Raw genomic sequence first — 13191 nt, forward strand, 5'->3', positions numbered from 1 at the left:
CATGACAATCCTGTATTGTCAAAAGTTCCAATAAACAAACAAACAAACAAACATGCCCCTACAGTACAACTGGCCCGACACTTTCTATTTCGTCCCCTTGTGCACTTTCTGGCGCAAGATGAGCTAAACTGAAGCACGAGTAACCTTCTAGCTTGCTACCTGTTCAGTTGGAACCCTCAAGCTACGTCCCTTTTCCCTTGACGGCCAAAATTTGAACGCAGGCATGGTTACTGCGGAATACCAAAAGTCTGCCTTTTGTCTCCGAGGGACGTCCACTTTGCACAGCCAGGATAACGCTGTTCGCAGTCGTGCTGGGACGTCCTTGCTACGGCTTGGCCGACACATTTGTTTTCTCGGCTTCCGTACTTTCCCCACGTCGGCTTGTTTCAAGTCCAGCTACAGCATTCTTGTCGAATGGTACCTGTGAATTCTGAAGGCTTGATGTCGACCTGTATTCTCTGCACAGCCCCCTACGGGGTTCTGCAGAAACCCCCGTCTTAGTAAATCACGTAGGTTTTCAATGAAGTGTGTCTCCACATCTTACGGGGGTGGGCAAGCAACACCGAGGACACAGTCTTCTTGTCTGCAGTGCCTCTTTATTCTCAGACACTACAAAACCCCACGCCACTGTTCAAAGGCTCGAAAAATCACGACTACCTTCAGCTTTTGCGTTCGTACATAAACTTTGACACCAGCTGTGTTAACCAACCTGGGCTCGTTCATTACAGGAGGAAAACAAAGCACTCGTGTATCAAAAATGAATCGTCGCTCTAGCACTCTTCGTTTCCTAGACATGAGCAGTACATAAAAAACAGCCGACTCTCTTATTGGGCCAACATTAATGTGCTTTTCTGGTTCAATTATGAAATAATCGCAATAGAACCATTTGTATTTACTGTGCAGGCCGTTTCTTTAATGCAACTTCTCAATTACCTAAAAGAAATGGTAATCTGAAGAGTCATCTTTTTTCACTAAAAAAAACAACAAAAAAAAACAGAAAAAAACACCACAAATGAGCCGAGTTCTCCGAGCGGTTTTATTAGGTCGATAAAACAACTTTTGCGTTTGCTATCTCGAAGAAATTTGACACACAAACACTCCTACCTGGTGCGACACCCTTTCCCGACAATTGGATAGCTTAATGGTTTTCTAATTCCGAGCGAGCGGCAGCTCTTTGAAGTATATCCATCCACTTGTGCTCGGGACACCCTCCCTGTTGATCGATGAGTCTCGATTGAGATGAGCTGACACGGTTTCACTGCACACACATGTTCCTATGATGTTGTTTTCACGACCACAATCGATGAATGCACTCCAGCGGTCTTGAATATCCACAGGCGAACGATTGAACTTGGTCGGGCTTGTTAATTTCCGAGCAGAGTCCCAAAACCTGTTTTCGCGAATATAACGAGTTCTAGACTAGCTGGAGCGATGAAATTTTAACAGTGCGTCTAAATTCAGAGCGCGATCATTCGCTGCGAATTAGAACCCTCTAGCTATCGTAGTTTTCTTTATACGAGCATATGTGAAATCAAAACATCGTACAGTGAAAGCCTTACTTACACGTAAACTTCTGTTGATAACTTTCTTTTTAGAGTACCTACATCGATGAGACGCGCCTCGAATGTTCCTCGGAACATAATCTTACTCCCTGGTTAAAATAAATGTCCTAGCTAGCCTACTTTCCGAGCTTCGTGCGATTGAATCACCTCCGGTTGCGAGCAAAACACGCGGCAGCCATTTGCTTTTTTTGCAAAAACCAAAACAAGAACCACGAATGGGCGGTAAATTTCTAAATACTTGACCTAAATAATTTAAACTTGTTGTGGAACACGGGTCTCGTTTTCAAAAATAAGACGATTCCCGTAATTCTAAGCTTGGTGTTATTAAACCAGGGCTGTGTTTCAAATCTCACCCTAATAAACCCGAGTTACTCGGGCGGATCGTGTCACGTGACAGCAGAAATGAAAGAACGCTGGACGCAGGCAGGTTTCAAAACGCCAGGTGTACAGAAGCTTTACCTCGCAGTATGATTTCGTTAATTTTAAAACACGGCCAGGAATTACATTTTTTATGAATGAATAGATAGATGACCCGTTTCGAATGAATGGATCCATGAGTGCGGCTGAGCAATTCCGACCGGTCGGTAAATCCCGCCACCTGGTGCCTTTTGTTTTACCATTGAAAATATTGAATTTCTGAAATCTATATTACGACCTTGAATTTACGATATCAAATGGGGGACACTTGTTCCCAGCCGCCCCTGGACTGGACAGAGACCGATTTCTTTTCTTGTGTGATGCGAGTTTCGCGAAATAAACGGCGTTTGAAAGTTTTCACATCGAAGCCAGCCATTCGCTTTCCTCACTTTAGGCACCGATCCTTTCTTCGATCTCGCTTCATTAATACTGGTCGTATCTCGTCACCGCTAGCACCGATGTGTTCCTTGGTCTTTCTAGACTCTACGGACACCACTTTGAACGTGTGTAATAAAAGGTTTCGCGATGCTACGACGCTTTTACCGTGGGCATGGTCATGGCGGCCAATTGTACTTTCCGAGCCTGTGTTCGGACCTCCGAGGCTGAATTTTCGTTTCCGAGACGCGATGTTGGTGTCAAACGCGAGCACGCGTTCCGTAGAAGACCCGACGACTGTAGTTTGCCTCTGATCGAGTCGATGGTTTATTGTACGAGCACTGATGCGACTTCCCGCACGAAAGCAGTCATTTTCGTGTTCGATATTGCTCACGGCTTCATCATTTGCTACCACAATTTGCTTTTTTGTTCTGAAGCCCTCCCTCGGGTAAAAGGAACGTTCGCTATGCGCGCGCGATTATTTTAATTCATTCATCTCGTGCGGCGCGCGCTCGGCGGAGGGGCTGGTCGTTTGAAGGCTCACCAGAGCGCGAGCAAGACTTCAAAGAGCTGCCGCTCGCTCGTAATTAGAAAACCATTATAGGTACGTACAACTATCAAATTGTTGGGGAAGGGTCTCGCACCAGGTAGGACTGTTTGTGTGTCAAAAGGGTACTAATAAGGAAGTGTGTTTTTACATTGAGACAGCTGGTCTGAAAAATTGTATTCTTGGCCTAATAAAGTCTGAGGTCTCAAAAAGAAATGAGCTGATTCTTGTTTTTCTGGCGCAGTGAAGACTCGTTAAATGAGCCACTTCTTTTTTATTTATGTCTTCAGGCCCCTGCTGTCCACCTCGGGAAAAGGTTTGTTCCTGCAGAGCTTTTTGTATACATGCCCCTAGAGTACAACTGGCCCCACACTCTTTATTTTGCCCCCTTGTGCTTTTTCTGGTGCAAGATGAGCTCGACTGAAGCACGAGTAACCTTCTAGCTTGCTATCTGTTCAGTTTGAACCCTCAAGCTAAGTCCGTTTTCACTTGACGGCCAACATCTGAACGCAGGCGCTGTTTCTACCTCGAAGCAAAACTACGCCCTTTGCCTCACTTTCACGTCCATTCTTTTGTTAAGGTGGTCTTTCCCAGAGACGGTGAGGACAAATACAGATCTGTGCCGCAAGAGGGACTCCACAAATCACTTTTGAGCTTTTTCTAGACATGCCGCCACAGTACAACCGCTCCCACACTCCTATTTTCCCCCCTTGTGCTTTTTCTGGTGCAAGATGAGCTCGACTGAAGCACGAGTAACCTTCTAGGTTGCTATCTGAGCAGTTTGAACCCTCAAGCTAAGTCCGTTTTCACTTGACGGCCAACATCTGAACGCGGGCGTTGTTTCTGCGCCAAACCAAAAGTGTGCCTTTCGTCTCCGAGGGACGTTCATTCTGAGTTATGGTCGTCTTTTCCAGAGACGGTGAGGACAAATGCACATCTGTGCTGCAAGAGGGACTCCACACAACCCTACAGAGCCCACACCCCGTAACATGTGGAGACACACTTTAATCAAAACAAACGTGACCAGAGGCTCCGGAAGTCTTTCTTTAGAGGGGGGGCTCGACATCTCCGAAATCCTCAAGGTTAGGTTGGTTTCAGGTTGACATTAATTGCCACATTTGAATGAAAACATATTAATGCACCGCGTTCGCATATTCACGCACATATCCATGGAAAACAAATTAAAACAATGGTTCAGTAAAATAACAGTAAGAAGCTTGCACTGACAACTCATACAATGATTGGATAACCACTGAAATCAGCCGCACCATGTGTTCTTTATTTTTTCTTTCCTATACCAACTGTTACATGTCAACCGCAGCTGTGCCTATGCCAAATTGGCTATGTCTAAAAATGAAAACCTTCCTTCATTTAGGGATTCTCGGGGAAGCATGATGTATTAACGCAGACGTAGACAAACAAGTGTTAAAAGTTTTAGACAAAACCCCGAAACTCGGGGGAAAAAAGGACAACACAACACGGAGTCTCAAACACAGCAAGTTGGGCCATCGGATGTCTTAACTGGAAGCAGAGGTTGCATACATCGGTATGTAGCTCAGGATCAAGTACATCGACCGTGATCGCTTCGGACTCCTGGCGTCAATACAAGTTGGGGGGCATCACAAAAGGAGAGTACTGAAGGATAATAGCTGTGTTTCAGACTTCGTGTTGTGTTGTCCTTAGTTTGTAAACATGTGTCGCCTCATGCCTCACCACCCTGCGGGCACGACGCCGCATGCGCGCAAAGCTTTCGCCATCAAAGGCGCCTTGTCAAATTTGGGAGCTCGTAGACTTTCACTGCCGAATCCCCACTCAAGCTCACCAGACCCCCCCCCCCTCCCCCTTTTCCTAATGATGGCCTTTAAGCGCCTGCCTGTTTTGTCCGCGGGCCAGAAGCACCATGCATCTTCTGGGCTTCTTGCTTCCACACGGGGGAAGCAGACAAACGCTGGCCGACGTCGTCTTGTCGGAATCCATTCATTTCGCTGTCTCCTCTTTGCTCGCTCTAAACTGGTTGTCAATCAGGCTCATGAGTCCTGCCTGTCATTTTCTTCTGGTTTTGACTTTTCAAGCAAGCCTCTCCGTCGCCCCGGTGCTTTTTGTGCTTGGCGGAGGTGAGGAGGGCGGTAGGTCAGCATGTATAAAGAGTCATTTCATTTATTTCGGCTCAGGAGATACGGAGGTACAGGAAATAGGCCGAAGGCCCATACCAGATAACCTGCAAACACACAAACTAAAAAAAAAGAAAAAAAAGAGGGAGGGGGAGGGGGGGCTCGGCAGCTCGGTCCTGAGGACAGGAGGGGCTCAAGCCCACCCTGCCCCCCCGCTTCCAGAGCCCCTGAACGTGATTTACTAAGACAGGCCTGCATTCAAATTTTGGCCGTCAGAGAAAAACGGATGGATCCAGAGGGTTGAAACTTCACAGGTAGCAAGGTACCAGAGGCCTCAAATTTCAGTAGGCATACCTTTACGAAAGGAGGTTCCAAAGCTTAGAAAAAAAAATCTTTCGGCTACAGGACCCAGGTGTGTCTTTATTTAAAATCCAGAGCAGATAAAGTTTTCTAATAACTTTCGAAAGGTGCGCTGGCCGTTGCTAAACAAGAAACAAAAACAGTTTTCTCAAGAAAACGTACGAGGGAGGAGGGCTGAGCAATATCGAACCCGAAAATTAGTGCTTTCCTGTGGAAAGTCGCATCAGTGCTCGTACAGTAAAAAATCAACTCGATCAGAGGTAAAGTACAGTCGTCGGGTGTTCTACGAAACGCCTGCTCACGTTTGACACCAACATCGCGTCTCGGAAACGAAAATTCAGCCTCGGAGGTCCGAACAAAGGTTTCTAAAAGGAGAAATGGCCGCCATGACCATGCCCACGGTAAAAGCGTCGTAGCATCGCGAAAACTTTTATTTCACACGTTCAAAGTGGTGTCCATAGAGTCTAGAAAGACCAAGGAACACATCGGTGCTAGCGGTGATGAGATACGACCAGTATTAATGAAGGGAGATCAACGAGAATGCTTCCCTTAATAAATAGTGCAAAAAATAAACAAAATAATAAAGAAAAAAATACCCGATGCGAGTGGTGTGTCTGCCCTCCACCAGGCGGCGCGATCCCCTTCCCGACTTCAGAGCCGTATATTGGGAGAGTTGGGCCATTGGGAGGCGCAAGGGCCGCCGCCAGTGCCAATTATTCCCCAAGCGGTTATAGCTTGAACTTTATGTAAGCCATTTGCACCAATCAGCAAACCGTTACGTCACAACATTGAAAACGACATTGAAGGCGTGTAAGTGAAGCGTTCAGTCTGGGTTCAGTCGGTGTAGCCGGTAGCGGTCGGTGACACAACCGGCGACAGAGCAACGGTGGTCGCCGATTGAGTGCGGCGTGACTGAGGTTACGAACAAACTGATAGAAACGTTCCCATAATCGAGACGGTAGTCTCTCTTCCGTGGAAATTAGACTTCCTTTTTTGTCGATAACAGGTGAGTGAGCGCCAACCTAATCGAAGAGAGAAGGCATCGGGATTTCCGCTGTCACCTAACGGCTCTGTGCAGCGCCTTGCTTACAAGCTGCATGTACCAGAATTTATATTCTGCACCAGAGTGGACTGTAGTACATCCCGCCCGGTGTCGGAGTGCGTAGTGAAAAGCAACTCGCAACCGGCGGAAGCTAGCGGTATCATGCTATCCTGCGAGGGCGAGCACCTCGCTTTTGTACCCACCTGCGCTGCTAGAGTGTTCGTCGTGGACCGAAGTGGTTGATGCATCGATCAGAGCCCCGATGAGCGGCGCCGGAAAAGAAGCTACACCTCTGAGCCACACAAGCGGCTTGTTTGATTGAAATTTCTCTACCCCTTTAATAATTTCTGCCCCGGAAGTATGCTTAACAGACTCCGCTACCACACCGGGAGTAAAGAAGCTAGATTGAGATGAAGCTCCCCGGGTGTTGCGGTTTTGTCCAGTGGAGGTTGCCTTTTACACCAAATTCGCGTCATATAAAGTCACTCGATCGTTTAGGACAAAGACAACTCTCATTTGGACCAGTGCATAGAGGAAGCTGGGTGTAGTGTCAGTAAATATTTTAGAACCACTACTTCGTCTGGGCGACATCAGTTAATTTGAAATGTCATTTCTTTTGCTCACGAGAGACGGGGGTAGAGCATGTAGGCCGAAGGCCCGAACCAGGTGGCTGTCATAGTGTGTGTGCACTGGATTGGTTACAAGTTTAATTACAGCAAGAGATACTTATAAGTGAAGCGAGCACTGGAAAATGTATCTCACTTTGTTGCTGTAATAAAAACAGTCCCATCACATTTAGTTGGGTGTATTTCTTGTCTGCAGTTGCCTATGCGGTCAAATGAGTACCATCCCAGGCTCTACGAGCTACACCACTCAATCTGGCTTTTTGGTACTGTTGCGATTTTCACAAGCGATCTCCAGAGTAGAGAGTTTGGGACTGAAACTTCGTATTCCAGTCCTACTCTTAATCATAACTTTAAAAACAGGAAGATATGTGGCAAAGAAGCAAAAAAAGGCTATGTTTAATTAACCTGAGACGGGTATAGAAGAAACATCAAGACGTAGAAGGGACAGAAAATAGACAGGACGACGTCTCAAACTCACGTAACTTATTTATTTAGTCCACCTCCTTATATAGTCTCAATCTCAAGGTCATCTCCACCAACACAAAAGGACGAAATCTATACAGATCAAGCGCCACAGCCTTCATCGCACAATGCAAGAACGTTGACAACGTTTACAGGTCAACGCGATAAGGCAACATCCATCCACCCTCAAACTTGAACAAAAGGATCTCTTCCACTACTACTATTCTATACACAGTTCATACTTCTGTTCAAGTTTGAGGGTGGATGGATGTTGCCTTATCGCGTCGACCTGTAAACGTTGTCAACGTTCTTGCATTGTGTGATGAAGGCTGTGGCGCTTGATCTGTATAGACTTCGTCCTTTCGTGTTGGTGGAGATGACTTCGAGATTGAGACTATATTAAGAGGTGGACTAAATAAACGAGTTAGCTGAGTTTGAGACGTCGTCCTGTCCATTTTCTGTCCCTTCTACGTTTTGATGTTTCTCTCTACCCCAGTCTCGGGTTAATTCAACATGGTTAATATTCACCAGCTCGCCTGCACCCTTAAGATTTTTTTTAAAAAAAGGCTGTTGTAGCTCATTGTTTGCAATCAAGTAAAAAGACAATTGGCGAAGTACCTTTTTACATGAGCGGAGCATAAATCCTTCCATATCAGAGCTAAAATGTAAAGTTATGTTTGGGCACACAGGCATGTGCACAAAGTTTTGTGTCCATGTACCTTTTTTGTGCCTGTGCCTTACTCACCTGCTGCAAAACTTTTGCTTCGATGTGCTGGCAGTGCGTCAGTGTGATTATTTTTTATTTACCTTCTGTCCAAACGAGGTGAATGGGCCAATAATTTTTCAGCAACACATGCATCGTGCCAAATGTTTTATTAGCACCTCCATAAAACTTGCACTCCTGGCTTTAACAAAAAAAAATCTGCATTACAGAGGTATGCCCACTATATTGAGAGTCACATCTTAGTATGCCTAAACTTCTCTTTCATTAGTCATGGAGTCTATTATAAACTACTCCCAACGAATTATAATGTGGTGGTACATAAAAAGAAACACACACAGCTACCAGTATGCAAATTTATTTCGAGAGTCACTCACAAAAGGTATAAAATATGCTTTCAGAGAGAGCAAAGCAACTTTGTTGGTTAACGGTCAAATGGCGCTGGAAAGAGTGCAGGAAATTGCACCAATGATGATACATAGAAGAATAACATTGTTGTTTTGGATGCTCAATTATATCGACAGCGTGTCCTTGGTGGATGCACCTCCTAATTATTGTGCTTACGGAATCACTACGCCACTCTTCTACCATTATAAGCGCAACTTCTTGTGCACACTTTTTTTTTTTTTAAATTGGTGACAAACGGCAAACCTTTAACAATAAATCCTGAGAGCCTATTGCCCCTTCATAAATTTTGGAGTACATTACCTTTCTCCACTTGGTGATCCAGACATCCAATTAGAGTTACAGAAAGCATTAAGGCATGTACCACACATTAGAGGGGAAACAGTGTACCACAAATGTTAAAGCAAAAGCATGACATTTTATTATAAAGAGTGTGAGGCAGTGTCAGTTATCCGAGTACCAATCTTCAGTAAAGCCTTTAAGCTTCTTAGAGAAGAATGATTTGTGCACTCCTTAATTTAAAATTGGCAAGTTTTGATATTTGCTTTCAGACTTGCAGCCTACAGTAAAAAGAAGTGTTAGTATAAACAAGTCCTGTGTCTTTCATTAGTAATAAAAAGTTTATTTAAAATGTATTAAAAATTACTGAAAAATAATTAACAGTGAAATTTTAAGCCTTATATTGTTCCCATTCAAGCAAGGGGATTCCACTCAAAACTCATCCCAAAAAGAACAGAAGAATGATAAATACTCAAGATAACTTACCATGCTCAGGTGTCCTGTTAATTTTGCAGTAAATGGCATGTTATGCATGTATGATATCAAAATGTGGTTAAAAACAGCTTCCCAAGATCAGTGTTATTGTGCTCTTGGCATAACAAACAAATCTTACCACAATCGCTTTATGAACAATGGGTTAGAATCATAATCCCCAAGTTTGTCAATGGGTTTTCAAGAGTTTCGCAGGTACTCCACCAGCTGGTGTTTAAGACAAAGAAACTGGCATTCCTACCAGAAGCTATGTGCCGTAAAATATTGAGAAAGCGCTCATCAAATGGTTGGAGATAATTGTAAAAAATATGGGATGGGCACTTTGCAGGTTCCAGCGCTGAAAGTAAGAACGGTGCAGGAGCAGTGTTGTAGTCTGGTGGGACCCCTATTTTCTTAAAGCAGTTGCACCGCTTGCATCCAGCCAGCTTTGTGCTGGCACTCTCATGTGAAGCTTCATTGCTTCTTACCGGAGTGAGCATGGAAAGCTTCACCGCTCTGCACCAGCGCACTGGGAAATGTGGTTGATGCGGAGGAGCACCTTGTTTCATTCAATACATTCAGAAGTTTACTGGCCTGGGTGCTTGATATGTTCTTAATCACTTTTTAAATTTTCAAAAGTGGGGTGGACACCTATTGCGATATGAGCACATGCTCATCATTTTATGGCACATGGAATGGCAGAGATAAAAAAGTAAGGCAAATATTTTGCCTATCACAATGGCGGGTAGTAGAAATGCATCGAAATGATGTGTTATGCGTCACGGAAAGTTAAAAACATGAATGGTTAGTAGTGACTACTGCTGCATTAGAAGGAAGAAGGAAGTGCAGAAAGGAAGGCAAAGAAGTTACCTTGGGGCATTTTATGCTGCATCAGGTAAGTTATAGTAAATTTGATAAAACACAACATTTTAGAGACAACATGCCTCCTATAATTTATACAATTTTCGTCATGGCAACATACCCCCCCCCCATACACATCCCACACATTTAAAACACTATTGCATGCCATTATAAATAGGGTGCTATGGCAACTATTTAGGCATCTCTCTTGACTTGTAACATAGCAGACATTGTAACATATCACGGCACAGGCAAGACCGTGAATTTCAAACATTACTAAATCTTAGGCGCAGGAAGACCGAAAGGAGAAGACACAAAAAAAAGAGTGACAACACTGAACGGGATGGTGTGTGTGTTGTCTCTTTTTTTTTATCTCCTCTCTGTCCCCTTGCATCTAGGTTTACTGATGCTATGACATGTTCCAATCAATATATCAAGACTTAATCATTTCTAAATTGAGAAATATAACATGCAAAGCATACTGCAAGATCATAGGCGTGCACAGGGTCCTCCTATAGGGGGGGCCAAATTCACTGCAGCGCCCCCCCCCCCCCCCTCACCCCCGTCTCACCGAGACCCTTACGCCGTAGGGGTAAGGCTCTGGGGGTAAGGTGTTCTAGTGTACCCTAGTAGGAGTGCACTAGAACACCATATTTTAACCGCGAAATATGACTTCCAAGTTTACTTCAGTGTCACTATAAAACTACCTTTCAGTTTACTTTCCCGCAGATTACTTGGAAGTCTAATTATTGCGGTTTACGAATGGGGCCCGGAGAATGATAAGGCTTGAAATATGTTTGAACCTAAAAATTAAATCTGAGCTGTGACACCGAACATGACGTAATGCCACAAAACGTCATACTTGCCACTGTTACGTGTCATCGTATCCATACCCTCGTAGACCGCAGTAATTGGATTTGCGAGTGCTCTGCGTGAAAGTGGACTTACATGCGCTTTGAAGTGTGGGAGAAATAAGAAGATGAGATAACTTTTCTAACAACAAAAACGATTTATTGCCAAGCAAAAGTGGAGACCCCCACGATAAAGAAACCACAGCTTGCACTCGTAGGGCACAAGCGCCATCACAAAACACAGAAAGAAAATGAATCGCACGAGGGCTCAGACGATACACAATTTCAGTTCACAAACGGTACTCTAAAAAAAAATTTAACACAACACAACAACAGGGCTGGTGCAAATGAAAACAGTAACACACAGTAAAATTAACTACACTATACAAAAGTACTATTCAAGCTGAGCTGTGCAAAAATACTATCAGTGTGAGAGGCGAACCTTAGTTCGGACAGAATTGGCTGTAAAGCACCCTCTTCCGCCGGCTGTCAACCAATTAAAAAGTAGAATTATGTGACATTGTAGGTTAATGCGAGAGCATATCCTGCGAAATTAAAACACATTCATAACAAAAGTTTGCGCGTTTTAGTCGTAAAATGCTTTAAGATATTATCAAAACTGATGGATGTTGCTAGGTCCTGCTCCACAAAGGGCAGCATCAGCCAACGAAGCCGTTCCTGCGACATCATGGATCTTAACTTGGTCTTTACATGTGCGAGCTTCGAAAATGTCCTTTCGCACGAGCAACTGGTTACAGGAATCGTGAAAAAAAGTTGAAGAGTGCGAGAAAAGTCCTTGAATACTGACTTGTCCAACCCATTTTCTTTGAGTGAATCCAGCCAGTCATAGGCGGTCATGCTGTTTGCTTTTTCGTCGCTGGTTCGGGACTTCAGGAGTTGCATTTCAGCACCCAAGCTGTCGGGATCTACCTCAAAAAGCTACAAATAAGAGATATTTGTTCGTCGCTCACAGAGAGGCCCAAAAGGTTCTGGAGAGCACACACAAGCTCAAAAGTTTCTTGTGTGAACCTTTCCTCGATCCCTCGAACACAGGAGTCGGGCATCGGAAAGAAAACACAGACACGAAATTCCTCCTCTTTTGTCGCATAGAAACATTCATTCGCCCAGTTTTGGTCAAATCGCTTCGATACCTTTCTTCTTCGAACTTCGGGAATCTCGATTTCATTCATCTCGCAGATCGAAGAAGCTTCCGCAAACATCTTTTTAAAGACTGTCCCATCTTGCCTCATCTCTCGCAGCGCTTTTTGCAGATGCCTGACTTCATTGAGTGCAGTGGTAAGGTTAATTTTAGGGTCCTGAAGAGCTCGGCTAACCTTCAAAATAAGCTGTAGAATAGGGTGAGCTATTTCCATGCTGCAGACAAAGTCAAAGCTCATCACCTGGGAAAGGAGTCCCTTGCCTTTTGCTTTCGTCTCCGGGTGCTTTGTGGAGTCCACAATCGTTCTTACTGCACTCGACAGTTCGCTGTAGCTCTCACAGCGAACTGGCCTTTACTGCTTCAGCACGACATGCCCATCTGGTTGTAGACAAAGACTTCAAAGTTTTCAGCTGTGTGCCGACAGTTTGGAAAATTCGCTCAAAAACTGCATGGCGCACAACACTGTTTTCAATAAAGTTGTACGCAAGTTGCACAACGCCAAAGAAATCAAACATCATTCTGTTTTCTGCTCAGGACAAGCATGCATCGACAAGCACCAGGTTTAAGCTGTGGGCCTAGCAGTGAACGTAGACGAGCTTGTTGTTCTGCTCTTTGCACTTTGCTTGAACGCCAGCAACGTGCCCTGACATAGTAGAAGCCCCGTCAAAGCAGACGGAACTCGCAGAATTCCAGGAAACATTGATGGTGTTGAGAACTGCTTGCAAAGTGGAAAACACAGAGTCGCTGTCTAAATTTTTAAGCCTGTCGAGAGTAAGGAAGACCTCCACTGGCCTGTTCTTAATTTCGCAGAAGTACCTAATAACAACGGAGAGTTGTTCATGATGACTGCAGTCACTTGTTTCGTCGCACATGAGCGAGACTGTTTTACCTTCTATGCGGTGGACAATCGAAGAAAAAATGGCTGCATGCAGTGACTCTAGG

This window comes from Ixodes scapularis, unplaced genomic scaffold (assembly GCF_016920785.2).
Source record: "Ixodes scapularis isolate PalLabHiFi unplaced genomic scaffold, ASM1692078v2 ptg001131l_1___fragment_2___debris__unscaffolded, whole genome shotgun sequence".
NCBI lineage: Eukaryota > Metazoa > Arthropoda > Arachnida > Ixodida > Ixodidae > Ixodes > Ixodes scapularis.